The 21,034-nt window shown below is 37.9% G+C and overlaps 1 protein-coding gene across 2 annotated transcripts in view; it reads right to left on the bottom strand.

Moving 5' to 3' along the window:
• The window catches only part of PKIG (cAMP-dependent protein kinase inhibitor gamma), a 71,102-nt gene that overhangs the window by 36,424 nt on the left and 13,644 nt on the right, over window positions 1–21,034 (bottom strand). The window lies entirely within an intron of this gene.

Raw genomic sequence — 21,034 nt, 5'->3', positions numbered from 1 at the left:
AACTTTGTTTTAAGTTTATTAATTTATTTAATTTATTGGTTGGCTGTGGGCAAGTCACTTTCCTTTTCTGGGGCACAGTTTTCAAATCTATAAGATGAAGGGATTGGATCAGATGAACTCTAAGATCTCTTCCAGTTTGGATATTCTATATTCTATTATAAAGGGAAACTTTCAGCTCTAACAAAATGCAGAATTCTATGATTCAATTTCCCTTTCTGAAGCAGTTTTACCACCCATAAAGTAAGAATAGCAGAAACTCCCTTCCTATGTCTTAAGGATGCTGTGAGAATGAACAATTTCCACTAAGTCAAAAGCTCTGATGTCTGTGGATAAAAGGCATTAAATAAATTGAAGACATTATTAGTAATGGAGCAAAATTTTCCTGAGTATCACAGGAAGTATCCTCAGAAGCCCATTCAACTTAAAGGGCTTGCATTCATGCTGTAATTGGTAAAGTATGCCTTCATTCCAACAGCTTGAATGGGCTTGAGGAAACACAAACAGTTTCCAGACAGGTCAGTTGACTGAATTATTCTCTTTGAGCTGAATCATGCACCAACACTTATCCAAAATTAAGGAACAGAAACATACAAAAACAAAGCCATCATTTTCTTCTTTTACAACCCTTAATTTGTAAAACTTTCCCTGCAGAGACAACTATTCTTTATATATCAAATAATCTGTAGAAATAATACCTTAACACAACCATTAAACTGACTTGGTCTTAAAGGAATTTACTTCCAAGTACTGTTTGGTTTTTTGTACCCCTGTCCGTGTGGTGTAGTGTGAAAGACACTAGGTTCAGTCAACAGAGCTGGGTTTGAGTCCTACTTGGTGTGACCTTGAGCAAATGACTTCCCTTCTCAAAGCCTCACTGTGTTCATCCAGAAGAGAATACTACTTGTACTACCTACCTTTGGAGTAGTTCTTTTTAAAAAAAGGTTTTTGATATTTTCTGTTCCTTACATCACCATAGTATCCCATGTATCTCTCCCTTTTTCCTTTCTCAGAGAGCTATCCCATATGACAAACAGTATTTTTGGGGGGGAGAATTTTTTTTAAAAGTCAGCACAAATCATCAATACATTGAAATAGTCCAAAAGCATGTGCAGTGTGCAACACCTGTAGACCTCCCACAGAGGGTGGACACTCACAAAGGGTGTCTTCTCATTTCTTTTTATTTGAGTCCCTTCTGATCTTTACAATTTGTTACATTTACTTTTGATTTTTGGTGTGTCATTGTTTTTCCATTTACACTACTGTAATCACTGTGTATATTATTTTCTTGGCTCTGCTTACTTCACTCTGCATCAGTTCCAAGTACCACAATTTGTTTAGCCATTTCTCAACTGATGGGCATCTACTTTGTTTCCAATTCTTAGCTATCACAAAAAGTACTACTATAAATATTTTGGAGTATATGGGACCTTATTGATAGCTTATTGGGGTATAAGCCCAATAATGGAGTGTCTGGTTCAAAGGGTATGGACATTTTAGTCACTTTATTTGTGTAATTTTAAATTGCTTCCCAGAATGGTCACACCATTTCAAAGAACTCCACCAACAATTGTGTGTGCCTGTCTTTCTGTAACCCCTCTAACACTGACTATTGCCATTTTTTTGAGTAATTTTTGCCAATTTGCGGGTAAAAACTCAGGGTTGTTTTGATGTGCATTTCTCTTATTTTTAGTGATTTTGAGCATTTTTTCATGTGGTTGTGAATACACAGTTTTCACCTTGAGAACTGTCTGTTCATATCCTTTGACCATCTATTGGGGAAAATACTATTAGTCATATTATACACACACACACACACACACACACACACATACATACACATACATATATGTATACCCATGTATATACATACATACGTATAAATATATATTTGTTAATTATTTCTATATCTTGAATATCAAACCCCTATCGGAGAAATTTGAAACAAAGATTTTTACCTATTTGATAACCTTCAAGTAGTTTTTAAGGGTCGAACGAGTTAATATACATGAAAACTTTTTGTAACCTTAATATGCTTTATTTACAGGATTCCAGGAGCTCAAATTGGAGGAGATCCGGCCTTGCTTTTACAAATGAGGAAAGTGTGGCCTAGAGATATTAAAGGACTCTATTGTCCAAGGTCATAGACATACTAAGTAGGCAGAGCCAGGATCCAAACTCAGATCCTCTGACTTTAAATCCAGTATTCTTTCAAATGCACCATAATGATTATTTATATTTTATATGTATGTATATATAATATACTTATATTTTAAGGTGAAGAAATCTAAGGCCTAGCATTCACTGTACAAAGGGTAGAAGAGAATCACAGGATCATCAACATTAAGATTTAGACAAGATTTTAAACTATTCAGTCCAGCCACTTTATTAACCCCAGAAGAGGATAAAAGTGGGACAGACACAGAGAAAGGAAGAGGCTTGCCCAAGATCACATAGCAGGTTAGTCAGTGGCAGAGCTGGGACTGGAAACCAGGTGTCCTAACACTTAATCTAAAGTTTTGTCCACTATAACAGGCTACTATCTAGCTGGTTAGCAAAGAACTTGAAACATAATCCAGAGATTTTCCTTCTTGTCATTCTCCTTTCCCTGATCCTTCCCTGGATCCATATATCCATATTAATAAGCACCACAACTCAAAAACTAAGACTTTTAAACCCAACCAAAAAAGCACCATCATTATAGTGTCCAAGACATTTTCTGGATTGATTGGGGAACTTTCCTGAGGCTTTGGCTTATTCTCATCTATCTTTCTAGTTTTAAGAGATTCACTACCCTCTTTGCTCCGAGCCAAGCTTCCTTCCTACCCTGCCAAACCCCTATAGCTCAGCCCACATGGACATCACCATAGTACAGTAATGCTGCTGCTGGGCTGAGGACATTTTGGCATGACAGGTGTGATTAAGCTTAGCCTAGAGGAGGAGAAAGCACCCAAGCAGTGGATGGATTGGGGAAACATGAGCCAGTTGGTTTCCTGACAGGGTCAAAGAAACAGCATTTTCACCCAAATATGGGCTGTGTGTACAGGAAACAGGCTCCTTCCCTGAAAGAGAAGTGTGGTATAGAGACAATGTAGTGTAGAGGGTTCCATGGAATCATAGAAGTTCAATTTGATTAAATTCAATTCCACAAATATTTATTATGCATCAACTACGTACAAGGCACTGTTGGTTCGAAAGAGATCTTAGAGATCATCTAGCCCAACCACGCCTTCTTAAATAGGAGGAAACAGAGACCTAGAGAAATGAAGTCACTTGCCCAAGATCACATAAGTAGTTAGGAGCAGAGTAAGGATTCGAACCAGGTGCTCTGACTAAAAATCCAGCACTCTTTCCACTATACCACTGCCTCTTCATACCCTACTTAGGACTGCTCAATATAATGGACTCTTGCAAATGAATGCAACAGAAGTGGAAAAATATGTAGGAGGCTCTGATTTTTTCCAAAAGGAAAATTTTAAAAATAAACTATGGAATGTCCAAAACTGTTCTCAGGGCAACATTTTGCTTGGCTTATTCAAGAGGCTTTTGAAATGTCTACAACTTGCAGAAAATTTAGCTAGTTAGACTGGAGTGTGCTCAGTGATCCACTAAGGGCAGCTCTGAAAACAAATGACTCCCTACTCAGGAAGCGGCCATGTGCATGTTGGCCTTGAAAAGAGGGAGTGTGTGGCAATGGAATATGCCTCTCAGTAATTAGCCATGTGCTTTTGTCTTTTTATAGTATCTATAAAATTTGTGATCTAAACGGTTCTGTAACAGGCAAGAGTTGGCAATGGTATAAAAGGAGGAAGAAAAAGCTGGGCAAAGAAGACAAATTTCATTCCAGGTCACAGATGCCACATTACAATCTTGTCAAATCTTTGACATTCTCCCAGTCCAGGGAAGGAGCTTGATCCCTACGGAAAGAAGAGTCCAAGTTTGGGCTAAAATGCTGCTTTCTTGGCTCAGTTACTCAGGCTCTTGAACAATGGGCCAGCAACAGCAAAGGGGGAAAGAAACTGTTTACTTGCAGCTAAAACTATTTATAGATCTGGCAATCTGCTTGGATTCTGGATGATAAATCTCCATGTTTCAAGTGAGCAGTTGTTTTGCTTCTGGAAAGTTTCACCAAACAAGTCTGTTCCCCTTATTGTCCTCTTAAGAAGACCACTCCTCAACTCATGCTGTTCTCAGGAAGTTTTATTTGGGCTTCTGTTAAAACACACACACACACACACACACACACACACACACACACACACACGCTCACACACACAACTGGAAAGGACTTTAGCATACAGAATGTCAGAACAAGAGGAGTCCATAGAACAGAGAATATCAGACCTGGAAAGGATCTTTGTACACAGGTCATTAGTGCCGCAAGGGACCTTACAGATCAAATAAATCTGTTTTATTTAATGCAGGAGGCAAGTCCGTTTTTCTTTTCAATTTGCTGGAGTCTTTCAGGATATGTGAATCTCGTTCCCCTTATCAGTTTATACCTCCATTGTTTAATGTAATATTATTTTGAAATCATGTAAAACTAACAAAATTAAATGATGAAACATTTGTATTACACTTAAGTTGCTCAACAGCTACTGCAAACATAAACACTCCTGCAACAATAAAGTTCATATTTGAATATGTCCCAATCACTGCAGTGAAATTAGGACCCCACTGGTAAATGAGAGCTCCTGGTATTTTGGAACAATGAGGTTACCTACAGACTTGTTTTTCCAAGAATGACAACAATCAGTATACTTTCACAAACAATAAGAAATGATAGATATACTCACATATAAACACAAGGGAGAGGCATATCATCCACCCTCTCTAGGGTGAAATGCAGCAGCTGCTTCCCCAGGTGCAGAGGAATATCTCTCCTCCCTTCCCTTCCACCCCTCAAAGCATGAAAATACTTTCAGTGGAAAGGTTTGGTTATAAAAAAAAAAAAAAGCCAGAGCCTTCTGCACAGTTTCAACTCACAGAAGGGGTTATACATTCGCCTACTGATTTGTTTCAAAAAAATCAGCCAACTTCACTGAATGCCCGGCTCTTGCAGCAGAAACAATACAAACTAGCCTCTCCCCTGAGTCCTCTTTTGCCTAATTGTAAAGGGAGGGAAAATGGTCGATAACCAACATTTATACTGGCTAGAGTGCTGGAGCTTCCAGATCTATCACACAGCCTGAACTCTGAGAGTCCCTAAGAAACTTGCAAGGAATAGTTTAAAGTAAGAATGGGTGCTTCCTGACAATTAATTGACAGAAAGAAAACAGTGGCATTTCTCAAAGGGATTAAACTTGTTTTCCTATCTCTTCACAGTCCTAATGAAGCTTGTTAAAAGACAAACAATAGGGGGCAACTAGACGGTGCAGTGGGTAGAGCACCGGCCCTGGAGTCAGGAGGACCTGAGTTCAAATCTGACCTCAGACACTTGACACTTATTAGCTGCGTGTCCCTGGGCAAGTCGTATAACCCTGTTGCCTAGCAAAAAAAGAAAAACAAAAAGATTAACAATAATGCTTATAAACTTTTAATGCGCTTGCATTTTAAAACCAGGAGAATCATAGATTTAAAGCTTTATGGGCACTCTCCATATCCAATCTGTTGCCAAGGTTTGTCCAATTTACCTTCATAACATCTCCCGTACTCTCCCCTTTCTCGGTCCAACACCCTGGTCCTGGCCCTCACAACCTCACAACTGGACTACTGTAATAGCCTTTGGTTGGACTTGGTCTCAAGTCTCTCCCTACTCCAGTCCATCCTCTCTGGTAAGCTATCAAAGTGATCTTCCTAAAGCATAAGTTTGACCATATCACGCCCCCCCCCATTCAATAAATTCAGGGGCTCCTTATCACCTCAAGGATCAGATATAAAATCTGGTATTCAAAGACCTTCATAATCTTCTCCCCTCACATCTTTCCAGTCTCCTTACACCTTGCTCCCCTCTACCACCACTCTCTTTCTGATTCTGCAGTCCAATGACACTGGCCTCCTTGAGGTTCTTTCTTCCAACTCCTGGCATTTTCACTGGCTGTCTCCCATGCCTGGAATTTTCTCCCTCCTCATCTGTACTTCCTGGCCTCCCTGTGTTCCTTTAGTTCCAGCTAAAATCTCACCTTCTATAGGAAGTCTTTCCTAATGCCTGACCTTTGTTGATTATTTCCAGTTTCTCTTATATATATTTCATTTTTTGTCTTCCTCATTAGTCTGTGAGCTCCTTGAGATTAAGGGCTGTATTTTTGTTATTGAGATGCTTTTAATATTTTAAAAAATATTTTGGGGGCAGCTAGGTGGCGCAGTGGATGGAGCGCTGGCCCTGAAGTCAGGAGGACCTGAGTTCAAATCTGGCCTCAGACCAAACACTTGATACTTACTAGCTGTGTGACCCTGGGCAAGTCACTTAACCTCAACTGCCAAAAACAAACAAACAAAAATATTTTGAATTCCAAATTCTCTTCCTCCCTCCAGCCCCTCTCCTACCCACTGAGAAGGCAAGCAATACATCTATTATGCATGGGAAATCATGCAAAACACTTTTCCATATTAGCCATGTTGCAAAAAAAAAAAGGCAAGAAAAATAAAGAAAATGAAAAAAAGTTATACTTCAATTTGCATTCAGAGTTCATCAATTCTCTCTTTGGAGGTAGATAGTATTTTTTTTTTATCATGAGTCCTTTGGAATTGTCTTAGATTACTGTATTAATCAGAATAGCTAAGTCTTTCATAGTTAATCATCCTTACAATAATATTGTTACTGTGTACAATGTTCTCCTGGTCCTGTTCACTTCACTTTGCATCAATTCATTTAGGTCTTCCCAGGTTTTTTTTTTAATGAAACCATCACCTTCATTATTTTTTATAGTATAACAGCATTCCATAACAATCATATACCACAACTTGTGTAGCTATTCTCCAATTAACAGACATCTCAATTTCCAATTTTTTGCCACCACAAAAAGAGCTGCTATATATATTTTTGTACATGTAGGTCTTTTTTCTTTAATCTCTTTGGGATATATACAGACTTAGTAGTGGTATTGCTGGGTCAAAGGGGATGCACAGTTTTATAGTCCTTTGGGCATAGTTCCAAATTATCCTCTAGAATGGTTGGACCTCCACCAACAGTGCATCAGTGTCCTGTTTTTTCCACATCCCCTACTGCATTTGTCATTTTCCTTTTCTGTCTCATTAGCCAATCTGATAGGTGTGAGGTGGTACCTCAGAGTTGTTTTAATTTGCATTTCTCAAATCAATAGTGACTTAAGAGAATTTTTTCATATGACTATAGATAGCTTTGATTTCTTCATGGCAAAACTGCCAGTTGATAATCTTTGACCATTTATTAATTAGAGAATAGCTCTTATTTTTATGAATTTGACTCAGTTTTCTATGTATTTGAGAAATGAGGCCTTTATTAGAGAAACTTGCTGCAAATTTTCCCTCCAGTTTCTTGCTTTCCTTCTAATTTTGGCTACATTGGTTTTGACTGTGCAAGACCTTTTTCATTTCATGTAATCAAAATTATCCATTATACTTCCCATAATCCTCTCTGTCTTTTGTTTGGTCACAAACTCTTCCCTTCCATAGATCTGACAGGTAAAATTTTCCATGCTCCCCTAGTTTCTGCCAAACTGCTTTCTAGTTTTCCCAGCAATTTTTGTGAAAGTGAGTTTTTGCCCCCAAAGCTTAGCTATTTGGGTTTATCAAACACTAGATCACTATGGTCATTTACTACAGTGTATTATGTACCTAATCTATTCCACTGATCCATCATTCTATTTCTTAGGTAGTACCAGATTATTTTGATGATTACCACTTTGCAATATAGTTTGAAGTCTGGTACTGCTAGGTTACCTTCCTTCACATTTTTTTTTCCACTGATTCCCTCAATATTCTTGACCTTTTATTGTTCCAGATAAATTTTGTTACTATTTTTTCTAGTTCTATAAAATAGTTCTTTGGTAGCTTAATTGGTACGGCACTGAATAAAGTAAACTAATTTAGACAAAATTGTCATTTTTATTATGTTGGTTTGGCCTACCCATGAGCAATTAATATTTCTCCAATTGTTTGGATCTGACTTTATTTGTGTGAAAAATACTTTGTAATTGAGTTCATACAGTTTCTGGGTTTGTCTTGACAGGTTTATTTTGGGGCAGACTCCCAAATATTTTAAATGGTGTGCAGTTATTTCAAATGGGATTTCTCTTTCTATCTCTTCCTGCTGGGTTTTGTTGGTAAGTGTGGGAGAGAAGAGATATTAGGCTGCCTACTACTCTGTCTACAGAGCCACTGTGCTGACCTCATTGTTGTATGCTTGTGAAACCTGGACAGCATAGCAGTGCCATGCCAGGAAAGTGAACCACAAGAGGCCAGGGGTTAACTAGAGATAAATATAAATGTAAATTAAGGCACAGAGCCAAACCTGTTGGCTAAAATGTTAGGAATTATCTTAACTGGGTGACCGTCACCTCCTCAGGGGCAAACTGGTTTGCCTGAAGATGCTTCTCCAATTCTGGCATTTGCCTTCCTGATTGGTCAGTCCTTGGCCCAGATTCTCATTTTACTGGGAGTCCAGACTTGTTCATTTCACTCCCAGCTCCACTCACATTCTATTTTGCTCTACCTCCTCACCAGCTAGCCCCTCCTACTACCCTTTATGTTTGGCCTTCCCCTATTAGAATGTAAGCTTCTTGAGAATAGGGAGCATCTTGTCTTCCTGTACTTGTATTCCCAGCATTTAGCACAGGCTGGCACTGGTAAGCACCAAATAAATGTTCCATCTGAACAATTGTGATTGTGTCCCTTTTTGTTTAGTATAAATTCCTTAAAGCAGCAGAAGTGGGAACAAAGTGGACCAGAAAGGCCATTACATTTCCCCTGGGCTTAAAATGACCTAATTATTGTAATAGGGTGCAGTTGATGAAGGCTCCAACTCTCCAGTGACAAAAAGAAGTAGAGAGAAAAGAATGGTGAAGACCTGTACCCTCTCTAGCAACACTTTTATCCACCATAGTTACAGTTATATGTGTTGTCATCCTCCTTCAGAAGGTAAGCTCAGGGACTGTATTTGCTTCTGTTTTTGTTGTTGTTGTTGTTTTTGGTTTTGTTTTGTTTTGTTTTGTTTTGGGGTTTTTTTTGCTTCTGTTTTTGTATCCCCAGGGCTTAACACATTACCCTTTGATAAATGTGTTGATCCATCATACCTCTCATATTGGCTAATATGACAAAACAGGAAAATTATAAATACTGGAGAAGATGTGGGAAAATTGGGACACTAATGCATTGTTGGTGGAGTTGTGAATTGATCCAACCATTCTGTTTGTTTTTGGTTAGGCAATGGAGTTAAGTGACTTGCCCAGGGTCACACAGCTAGCAAGTGTCATGTGTCTGAGGTCGGATTTGAACTCAGGTCCTCCTGACTCCAGCGCTGGTGCTCTATCCACTGTGCCACCTAGCTGCCCCTCCAACCATTCTGGAGAGCAATTTGGAACTATAAAAATGTGCATACCCTTTGACCCAGCAATATCACTTCTATGTCTGTATCCCAAAAAGGTCATACAAATGAGAAAAGGACCTACATGTACAAAAATAAATATAGCAGCTCTTTTTTGTGGTGGCAAAGAATTGGAAATTGAGGGGATGTCCATCAGTTGGGGAATGGCTGAACAAGTTGTGGTATATGAATGTGATGGAATACTATTGTGCTATAAAAAATGATGAGCAGGCAGACTTCAGAAAAGCCTGGAAATACTTGAATGAACTGATGCTAAGTGAAGTGAGCAGAACCAGGAGAACATTGTACACAGTAACAGCCACAATGTGCAACAACTAACTTTGATAGACTCATCTCTTCTTAGCAATGCAAGGATCCAAGACAACTCCAAAGGACTCATGATGGAAAATGCTGTCCACATCCAGAAAAAAACTATGGAGTCTAAATGCTGATCAAAGCATATTATTTGAGCTCTCTTTTTTTTTTGTTTGTTTGTTTGTTTCTTCTTTCTTGTCGTTTCTCCCATTGGTTCCAATTCTTCTTTTCAGCATGACTAATGTGAAAATAGGTTCAATATGAATGTATATGTAAAGCCTATATCAAATTGCATGCTACTTGGGGTGGGGGGAGGGAAGAGATGGGGAGAAAATTTGAACTCAAAATCTTATGGAAGTGAATGTTGAAAATGAAAAATAAATAAATTAATAAAAAAATACATCGATTGATTTTGACCCATACCCATCTGGGGAAGCTCGAGCTCTCTCTCTTTGGCAAACAACTTTTTTTCAGCCATACCTGTTCTGTCCTTTGCAGTCCAAAGATGCTTCTCTTTGGCAGAGAAAACAAGCAAAATAAAAACTGAGCCCTACTGCCTTGTCTCCTTTGTAAGTTATCATTACCTCCTTTTGGCTCCCCCGTCAGACTGTGAGCTGGAGAGCAGGGGCTGGTTTTTGCCTTTCTCTGTATGCCTAAGGCTGCCTGGAACATAGTAAATATTTAATAAATGTCTGCTGACCTGACTTGAACATTGGTTTTATACTTTCTTTAATTCTCCCCATTTCTCTACTACAGCTAATAAAAAAACCACAATAAAATCCCAGACCATATTGTTGCCCTCAGTTTTGCTCATCGGCCTCAGCTCAGTCTGAATCCTCTTACTACTCTTAGAGAACTGTCCCACATTTCTATTCTCAACCTGTCACCTGTTCCTTGTTTCTTTCTTTGGGCATAAGTCTTTAAAAATCTCAGTTGGCTGTTGAGTTCCCTGTGTATCTACATTAGTATATTTAGACAATCCTACCTTTCCTACTCGCTGGAATTAGCTCTGTGTCTCCAGAATGTCATTATGAGAAGCTGATCCTCTCTCCTGGGCTGGCTTCTTTTGTTTAATTTGATTTGTACATGGTCTAATATGTGTACAAAGTAAAGTCTGAGGGCGTGGCAATAGTGTATCCAAGAGGTTAAGTGCACAGGACACTGCATTTTCCTCTGCACTTATATCCAGCCATAGTGATTATAAAAAGATTTTAAAATTTGCCAAAATTAAAACTGATTGTTTTCTTTTCTTTTCTTTTCTTTTTTAGGAGGCAATCAGGGTTAAGTGACTTGCCGAAGGCCACATAGTTAACAAGTGTCTGAGGCCAGATTTGAATTCAGGTCCTTTTGACTGCAAGGCCAGTGCTCTGTCCACTGCACCACCTAGCTGTACTGTTAAATGATTGTTAATTGCTTCCTAATTCAATTCAACACATTATTATTATTTTTAATATTAATTACAGCTAACATTTACATGGCACCCTAAAGTTTATAATAAGCTTTAAATATAATTATCTCATTTGATTCTCAAAATAACTCTATAAGGTAGGGGTTATTATCATTCCCATTTTACAAATAAGGAAATTGAGGCAGAAAAAGGTAAAGGGATTTGCACAGTGTCACAAAACTAAGAGTCTGAAGCAGAATTTGAACTTAGGTTTTCCTGACTCCAAGTCCAGCCCTCTATACACTATGCTACCAATACTGGTCTTGGAGAATAGATGACGAAACACATTTCCTTTCTATCAGTAAAGTACAAGACCAGAATGTTGCATGTACTGCCAGAAACATTACTTAATTATTTTTCCTTGTTACAAGGAAGGATTCAGTGAAAGTATATATTATGAAGTGACTGTGACATAAAAAAGGCATCAACAAAACTCAAATATCAATAAATGAAACTTAAACAACTTCTCTCCATTAGGCCCTCATTTATCTGTATTTCATGTTTGTATCTGTCACAAACCCTCTAAGACAAATACAGTAGCATCTAAACATTATTGCTAAAGAAATTAAACTCTGTAATGTCAACATTAGCCAACTGACAATTTTAGCCAGTTTAACTCATATTCAATTTAGAAATAAATGTAGTACTCCCTGGAACATGAATAATTCTAAACCATTTGAAAAAAGAAAAGCACAGATTTGCCTATTAACCAGGTTAAACCAAGGACATGTCAAAATTAGTTGGCTATTAACATTAGTCAGAATTTCTAGTCAATGTTTACATTTAAAGGATTAACTATAAACATTAAAATTTGCAATCAACATATGAACACCCTTAGAGACCTTCATTATCAGTTTTTAAAGTATCTTAATTTTTCTACTAACTGGCTAGTAAGTAGACCTTCTACTTGCTTGCTTGAAAAAAAGAAGCAAAAAGACTTCTTATTAGGTAGGTAGTCCTGGCAAGTACATATGTATATACGTGTGTGTGGGGGGGGGTGTATCCTGGCTAATGCTGATGTTATCCAGAGTGAGTCCTAGTTGTAATGAAAGATTCAGATATTAGAAGGACCAGCTATATAAGAACAGAAGGAGAATATTTATTTTGAACAGTATGAATCTTGATAATGAATGTTTCTTTAACTGAATTGAATTAATAATCAACAGTGATACATGAATAATCAAAGTTAATGTTGTAATTGACCTCTATGAACTTTCTTCCTCTGAAGTGATATGATTCTATCGTTCTTTATTCCAAACCCCCAAAGCATGAAGTCCAGCAATCAATATAGTTTATTCAAAAGAGTAAAAGTATAAATAAAATATTAATATCCCCAATCTGTCTCTGGTGAAATTCCTCAGTCTTTTCTGGTTATGACATATAAATTTAAATTCAAATTGAGTGAAGCTCTTGTTCTTAAACTTACCCAAGACCAACAGAATATTTCTGAATTTAGGTATATAAAGAAGACACTAGGCAGTTTATTTGGATACTTGAAAAGATTAAGTGTTTACACCAACATATACAAAAATATTTATAGATTTTACATCAAGTCATTGGCCAGATTTTAAGAAAGAAATCAATTCTACAGTAGAAATATTGCTCCTGAAATGTACTTTAGATTATCTTGAGAATAAAATATTTCTAAGCAGTTGTTTTTCTTTGTAATTTTTTTTTAAAAGAAGGAAAACAGAGGACTCAGGAAAAGACAATAAAATAAACCTGGCTCCCCATATTTAACATTTAATTTTAATTTAATTTAAGGGTTAGTGTTTTTATTTTTGAAAGAATACATTAATCTGAACCATGATCTGTCTATCTCCACTAGCTGTCATGGGTATATCTCTCCCATATCTCTTCTCCTTTCTGTGGTTGAAGTCTTTGAGCAAGTTGTCTATAATAGCTGCCTATACTTCTTTTCCTTTCCACTCTCTTTTTAACTATCTACAGTCTGACTTCTGGCCTCATTATTCAACCAAAGCTGTTCTCTCCAAAGTTACTAATAATCTCTGAATTTGCAAATTTGATGGCCTTTTTTCAATCTTCATCTTTCTTGATCTCTTGACACTGTCCATCACCCTCTTCTCCTTAAAGGTCTCTTCTCTCTGGGTTTCCATGACACTGCTGTCGCCTGGTTCTCTTCTTACCTGTCTGACCACTCTTTCTTAGTCTCTTTTGCTGGATCTTCTTGGTGACCTCATCAGCTCCCATTATTCAATTATCGTCTATATGCTGATGATTCTCAGAATTACTTAATCCAGCTCTAACCTCTCTCCTAGCTTCCAGACTCACATCTCCAACTGCCTATTTATTAGACAGCTGAAACTGAATGTCCCATAGACATCTCAAGCTCAATGTATCTGTCAACCGGAGGGAGCCGGCCTCTAACCTGTGGGTGGCAGGAGCTAAACAGAGCAGGCTAGAGATAGGAGAGTCAGGAATCAAACAGAAATTTAATTTCAAAGTGAGGAAAATGGCTTGCAAGCAAGGCAGTAGATTAGGCACATGTGCCAGGGCCCCACCCCTAGTGGGGGGACCTGAGGCAATGTGGAGAGATCTCAATACTTATACCAATGGTTCCACAGTGAGCTCTAGCCCTGACAATGAGGGGTAACAGCAACAATGAGATAAGTTTGATTCATAGCAGGGCTTCGTGACCAGAACATGGATACTTTTCTAAGCTTGTCTGGTGCTTGTTTGAACTCAGAGAATACCTGGTGCTGATCAAAGCAATACAATAATTATTTGATATTGCCAGAGGGCGAGATCATCCAGAGGGTCAGTGCAAAAGATCGTTGTTATGCCAAGCTCAGGGCACAGTCTACTAGTTGGGCTTTAGCTTTGGAAAACAGGGTGTCTCAGGGTAGCTAGGTGGTGAAGTGGATAGAGCACCAACCCTGGAGTCAGGAGGACCTGAGTTCAAATCAGGCCTCAGATACATAACACTTACTAGCTGTGTGACTCTGGGCAAGTCACTTAACCCCAATTGCCTCATATGAAAAAAAAGAAAAAGAAAACAGGCTGTCTCCTAATATCTTGATATATCCAAAAAAAAAAAACCTCATTATTTTCCCTCCAAATCCTTTCCCACCACCTTCTGGACTTTCTTATTAGTGTTGAGGGTTCCACCATCCTTTCAGTCACCCAAGCTCATAATCTAGGTATCATCTTTGATTCCACTCTCTTTCTTCCTGGCAGCCAAGTACTGTTGTTTTAAACTTTGAAACATCTCTCAAATATTCTTCTTTCTCTTCTCTGATACTGCCATCTCTCTGGTCCAGGCCAGCATTACCTAAAGCCTGGACTATTTCAACAGTTTGCTGATTTTCTCAAATCTCTCCCCACTTCTACCTATCTTTCACTTAGCCTTCAAATTAATCTGACCACTTCACCCCCATATTCAATAAAGGTGACTCTGGATCACTTCCAGGATCAAATAAAAAACTCTAAATTTGGCATTCAAAGGCCTTTCCAAGCTGGCTCCCTTCTTCCTTTCCAGTCTTCTTATACCTTACTCTTCACTCTGTTCCACACACAAGTCACTGCATCTCCAGACTCCAGCCATTTCACGGGCTATTCCTCATACCTGGAATGCTCTCCCTCCTGATCTCTACCTCCTGGCTTCCCTAGCTCCTTCAAGTCCCAGCTAAAATCATATCTTTCATGAGAAGCCTTTCCTGATCTCCCTTAATGCTAGTGCCATTCCTCCATCGATTATCTCCAATTTATCCCGTACATATCTTATCTGTCCATAATTGTTTTCATCTTATCTTCCCTGTTAGCTCATGTGAGCTCCTTGACAGCAGGGATTGGGTTGGGTTTTTTTGTTTTGTTTTGTTTTGTTTTTGCCTTTCTTTGTTTTCCCAGTGCTTAACATAGTGCCTGGCACACAGTAGATGCTTAATAAATGCTTCTTGATGAACTGATTGATCTTAATTCAAGAGATAAGATGTACACATAGAGATACATACAAAACAGATATAAAGTAGCCTTAAGAGAGGAAGGCATTAGCAGCTGGGGGCAGAGGGGAGAGGAAAGGTCTCTTGCAAGAAGGAGATGCTTGAAATGAGCGTTCAAGGAAATCAGCTAATGCCTGCAGGAGGTAGAGGTATATAGAAAGCAAGCATCCCAGGTGAGGATAGCCAATGCAAAGGCATGGAGATGAGAGATGGAGTGTTGTGTGTGAAGAACAAGCAAGTAGCCCAGTATAGATTGTAGAAAACAGGGAGGGAAATAATATCTAAGAATGGAAAGATGAAGGGGCCAGCCCATGACAACCATTAAATGTCCCCAAAGAGTTTATGTTTGACCTTAGAGACATCTAATCTGGGCTAAAAATGTCAGGAAAATTAAGAGTCTGGCACTCTCAAAACATGTCTACTATTTGTCACCTTATACATTTTAGGTTTCTTCTTTCTTTGGCCTTTTTGCAGACCTTATAGTACGGACTGAATCCTGTGTTTGTCCTGCCATGGTTAAATCCTTTTTTTTCTTTTCAAACTTTTAAGCATTCATTTTTAAAAATTTTGAATTCCAAATTCTCCACCTTCCCCCAGTCCCTCTCCCACCCATTGAGAAGGTAAGCAACACAATACCAATTATACATACAAAGTCATGCAAAACATATTTACATATTAGTAATTTTGCAAAAGAAAGAAAGAAAGAAAGAAAAGAAAAAAGAAAAAAAAAGCAAGAAAAATAAAGTAAGCAATACTATGCCTCAATCTGCACTCAGAGTTCATTAGTTCTCTCTCTGGAGGTGGATAGCATTTTTCATTATGAGTCCCTTGAATTATTGTAGATTATTGTATTGATCAGAGTAGCTAAGTCTTTCAAAGTTGATTATTACAATATTGCTGTTACTGTGTACTATATTCTCCTGGTCCTTCTCACTTCACTTTACATCAGTTCATATAAGTCTTCCTAGGTTTTTTTTTTAAACCATCCTGCTAGTTGTTTCTTACAGCACAATAGTATTCCATCACAATCATATGTTATAACTTGTTCAGCCATTCCCCAATTGACAGACATTCTCTCACTTTACAATTATTTGCCAACATAAGAAGAGATGCTATACATATTTTTGTACAATAGAGTTCTTCTTTTTTCTTTGATCTCTTTAGGGGTATAGACCTAGTAGTGGTATTGCTGGGTCAAAGAGTAACACACAGTTTGACAGCCCTTTGGACATATTTCCAAACTGTTCTCTAGAATAGCTAGACCAGTTCACAGCTCTACCAATAGTGCATTAATGTCTCTATTTTTCCATATCCCCTCCAGCATTTGTCATTCTCCTTTTCTGTCATGTTAGTCAATCTGATAAGTTTGAAGTAGTGCACAGTTAATTCCTAAGGAAATCTTTCTAACATAGATTGGTACTTCACAACATTCTGGTGACAGAGTGTATTTGCTTTCTTTAGACCAACCTAGCTAACTCCCTCTTTGGAAAATTGGCCATTAAGTGATGAATTCTTCAGCCATGATGGGACATGAAACAGATAAATACAAAATAGTTCTTAATCCATAAACCATAATGAAAGTGGCAGAATGGCTGAAAAGGGGGCAGTCTTTTGATCAGCTACAAATAAGCCTATGAGGTAGTACAAATTATTCCATCCATTTCACAAAGGAGGAAAGTGAGGCTTGGAGAATAGAAGTGACTTATTCAAGATTACAAAGTTAATACATAAAAGAACTGACATTTCAGCCCAAGCTGTTTGGCTCCAATTCCAGTTTTCTTTCCACTGCACAATACTTTCTCTCAATAGAATCAGAGTGAAGTAAATGACTTTTATAATTTCTAAAAGCCAGAGCTTTTTCCTGAAAGAGGCTTCTGTCAGTTTGCTCAAAGTAAAAACTTGCCAACATTCAATATGTGATTGGGGTTAACATCTTTAAACCATAATTTCTTGCATGTCATCTTATTCATGATTCATTCTGATTCCTTTGAAGTGGTAAGAGAACAGACACCAACAAAATATACTGTGATCCCACTCTTATTTGTGAAGAAGCAAAAATAGAAAATGGTATCTGTAATAAAATGCTTAAACAATATGTACTAGAAAAAAGAATATTTTGAATTATATGTAATCAGAACCAAAGAGTGGCATCTGCATGTTGGCATTACAAGAGACAGTGTACTCTAGTTGAAAACACACTAGACTAGGCGTGAAGAGACCTGGGACCCAGACTTGGTTATGTCACTTAACAGCTTCATGGCCCTGGGCAAGTCACTACCCTTTTTTACCTATAAAATGAGGATAGCAACACACACACACACACACACACACACACACTCTCTCTCACACACACACACACACACACATATGTATATACATACACACACACACCTTAAAGAGTTTTCCAGTGAGGATCAAATGAGATATTAGATTTAAAAGGTGTTTAATAACAATAAAGTAGTACAAAATATGCACTGTTATTATGATAGGATTTCAGACTTAGAAGGGAACTTAGAAATTAACTACCTCAAACTTTACCTGAAATATAAATCACCACACTGCCACTGTTATTTTTTTTAGAAGAAGCTAAGCACTATGCAAACAAAGAAAAAAGTGAAACAGTCCTTGCCCTCAAGGAGCTTATCATCTATCTAGGGGAGACAGCAGGTGCATGTCTAGATATACACAAAACAGAAGATACAAGGTTATTGCTATTGTTGTTTTTCCAATAGCGTTCTTTAGCACATTCAGGGCAACAGAAAAAATATAAAGAAGGTACTACAAATTTAATATATTATTGTCATAAAGTCTCTTTTTTTCTTCCATTTTAAAAAATTCTGAACTTAACAAACATCAACTAAAATGGGCACTTCCATATACACAGTAGATCAGAGAGGGTTGTATATGAACCTGAAACTCTCTATTATGCTCAGCCTGTTTTCTGTTAAGTATATAGTAAATTCAACATAGTACTTTCAAAACTTTTCAGCTTGTTTGTGACTTTTTTCTGGCCTTCTGTTCTTTTCTATACTTCAAAAACATGTTTTAATGACCTTCTTTTCCTTCTTTTTATTTCTTACTTTTTTGGGAGCAACACTATCCCTAACTCCTCTCTCCCTCTTCATCCCATCTCCCTAATCCCTCAAAAGAAAAGTAAAACTTTTCTATCAAATAATCATAGCAAAGCAAATCCCCTCATTGGTCATGTCATTTCATGGATGTCTTATTCTGCAACTTGAGTCCACCACCTCTCTGTGAGAACATGGGTAGCATGTCTCACCATCAGTCCTCTGGAGTCATATGGTTGGTTACAATCATCAGAGTTCTTAAGTCTCTCAAAGCTGTCTTCACAATGTTGATATAACCTTATACATTGTTCTCTTGATTGCTCACTTAACTCTGCATCAGTTCATACATATCTTCCCACATTTCTCTGAAACCATCCCTTTCATAACATAATAATATCCATTATATTCATGTATCATAGTTTATTCAGGTATCTTCCTCCACTATCACCACCCTGATTCTAGTTCTTTGCTATAACAAAAAAAGCTACTATAAATATTTTTGTATATAAGGGTCCTTTTCCTCTTTCTTTTATCTCTTTGGAATACATCCTAGTAGTGGTATTGTTGGGTCAAAGGATGCCATAATCTAGTGACTCTGGTAATATAGTTCCAAATTGCTTTCCAGAATGGCTGGACCAATTCATAGCTCCAATAGTCTAGAAGTATGCCTGTTTTTCCACTGTCCTCCCTCCCCCTGTCAACAGGTATCATTTTCCTTTCTTTGGTCATCTTTGCCAATCTGATGGGCGTGAGTTGGAACTTCAGAGTTATTTTAATTCTAATTTACCTAATTATTTAGAATATATCTTGGGGGGGGGTGGGCAAAAGCAGCTGGAAAGATCATGAAAAAATGTCATGGAAAAGGTAGCACTTGAATAGAACCTTAAAGGAAGATAGGGATTTTAAGAGGCAGAGGTGAGTCCATGCTATGAATGGAGATAGGGGATGAAGCGTCATGTATGAGGAATAGCAAGAAGGCCAGTTAGACCAGACCCTAGCGTGAAGGAGAGTAATGTGTAATAAAGCTGCAAAAATAAATTGGAACCAACTTGTGAAGGGCTTTAAATGCCAAAAAGAAGCATTTAAATTTGATCCTACAGTTAACCAGGAACCACTGGAATTTAATGAGCAGGGGAGTAACATGGCCAGAGCTGCCCTCTGGGAAAATCACTTTGCTAGTTGTGTGAAAGATGGGGAGTGAAGATGGACATGAGGCAAAAGAACCAATTAGGGGGCTATCAAAATATCCCAGGCTAGAAGTGATTTAGGCCTGAACTAAAGTAATGGCCATGTGAATGGAGAAAAGGAGACTAATGTGAAAGATGTTGTAAAGGTAGAAATGAAAAGTTTGGCCAGTGATTAGATATGTGGGGTAAAAGAGAGCTGAGGAGATGATGATGAAGGTTTTGAACTTAGGTCACTGGAAGTATGATGGTGTTCTTGACAGAGAGAAGTTGATAAAAGGAGTGGGTTTGGGAGGGAAAGCTAATTTGTTCTGTTTTGGACATATTACATTTGAGATGCCTATGGGACATGTCATTCAAAATGTCCATTGGTAGCCAATGATGTGAGACTAGAGCTCACAGGACAGAGGAGGGCCCTGGATATAGAAATCTGAGAGTCATCTACATATAAATGATAACTGAACCCATCTAAGTTGATGTGGTCACTAAGTGAGAGAGTATATGGAAAAAGAAGAGAAGAAGGCCCAGGACAACAAATACTTGGGGTACACCCACAGTTGGAGGTAGGATATGGATGAAATTCAATAAAAGAGCCTGAGAAGGAGTGGTCAGATAGGAAAACAAAGAAGAATGTAATGAAAACCCAGAGAAGAGAGACCATGTAGATGGAAAGTGATCAACAGTTTCACATGTTTTAGAGAGGTCAAGAAGGATAAGAGAAAAGGTCATCATAGATTTAGCAGTTAGAAGATCATTGGTAACTTTAGAGAGAACAGTTTCAGTAGAGTGATTGAGACCTAAAGCCAGACTGCCAGGTCATTTTCCTTTTCTGAGCTTCAGATTCCAAATTTGTAAAATGAGGTGTCTGGACTAGATCAATCTCTAAGGTCTCTCCCAAACTTAAATCCTATGGTCAAATGAATTAAATTGAATGCTGGTGAAAACTTATTAGGAGAAGCTCAACAGTGTAAATATCTGCCATTTTAATGGAAAAAAACATACTTTTTTTTTTAATCTTAGGACAAAGTTGATATAAGCCAGTCCCTAAATTTTTTGAGATTGAATGCTGAGGAATTTACTTTTGGACCCTTGTTTGTACAACTCCCAGACACCCAGGGCATACCAGTTGATTACTTTATCTAAACAAATATTGCAGAAGTTTATTATAACCACCAGAGTCCTCAGCTGCTATTCCCACAGCATCCATAAACCAAGATCTCTGAGCTCTATTTGTGTGGGGTTGCAATGCCACTCTGCATAATTAGAATTCTTTGGAACACTGGGGAGAACAAAAACTTCCCTTTTACTTAAAGGAAAAGCAACAGAGATTTCTGGAGGAATCCTGACTTTGTGAGAATGGTAAAGAAAACAATGAATTAAACTTGGTAGGTGCTTAAAGTGTAAAATACCCCATTAAATGGAGGTACTGTTTATATGTTGGTGATGGCTAAACATATTCTGCTACAAAGTTTCTACTCCACTAATCCCCCATTGAAAAGGTCGCCCAAACAAAACTATTTTTATCTCCTTATCTTTCCGTTAGGTTCATGTGGATTTAATCC

The sequence above is a fragment of the Vombatus ursinus genome, unplaced genomic scaffold (assembly GCF_900497805.2).
Source record: "Vombatus ursinus unplaced genomic scaffold, bare-nosed wombat genome assembly UNPS02000580.1, whole genome shotgun sequence".
In the NCBI taxonomy this organism is placed as follows: Eukaryota; Metazoa; Chordata; class Mammalia; order Diprotodontia; family Vombatidae; genus Vombatus; species Vombatus ursinus.
The sequence above is the reverse complement of the archived record's forward strand: the minus strand, read 5'-3'. Positions and strand labels throughout refer to the sequence as shown.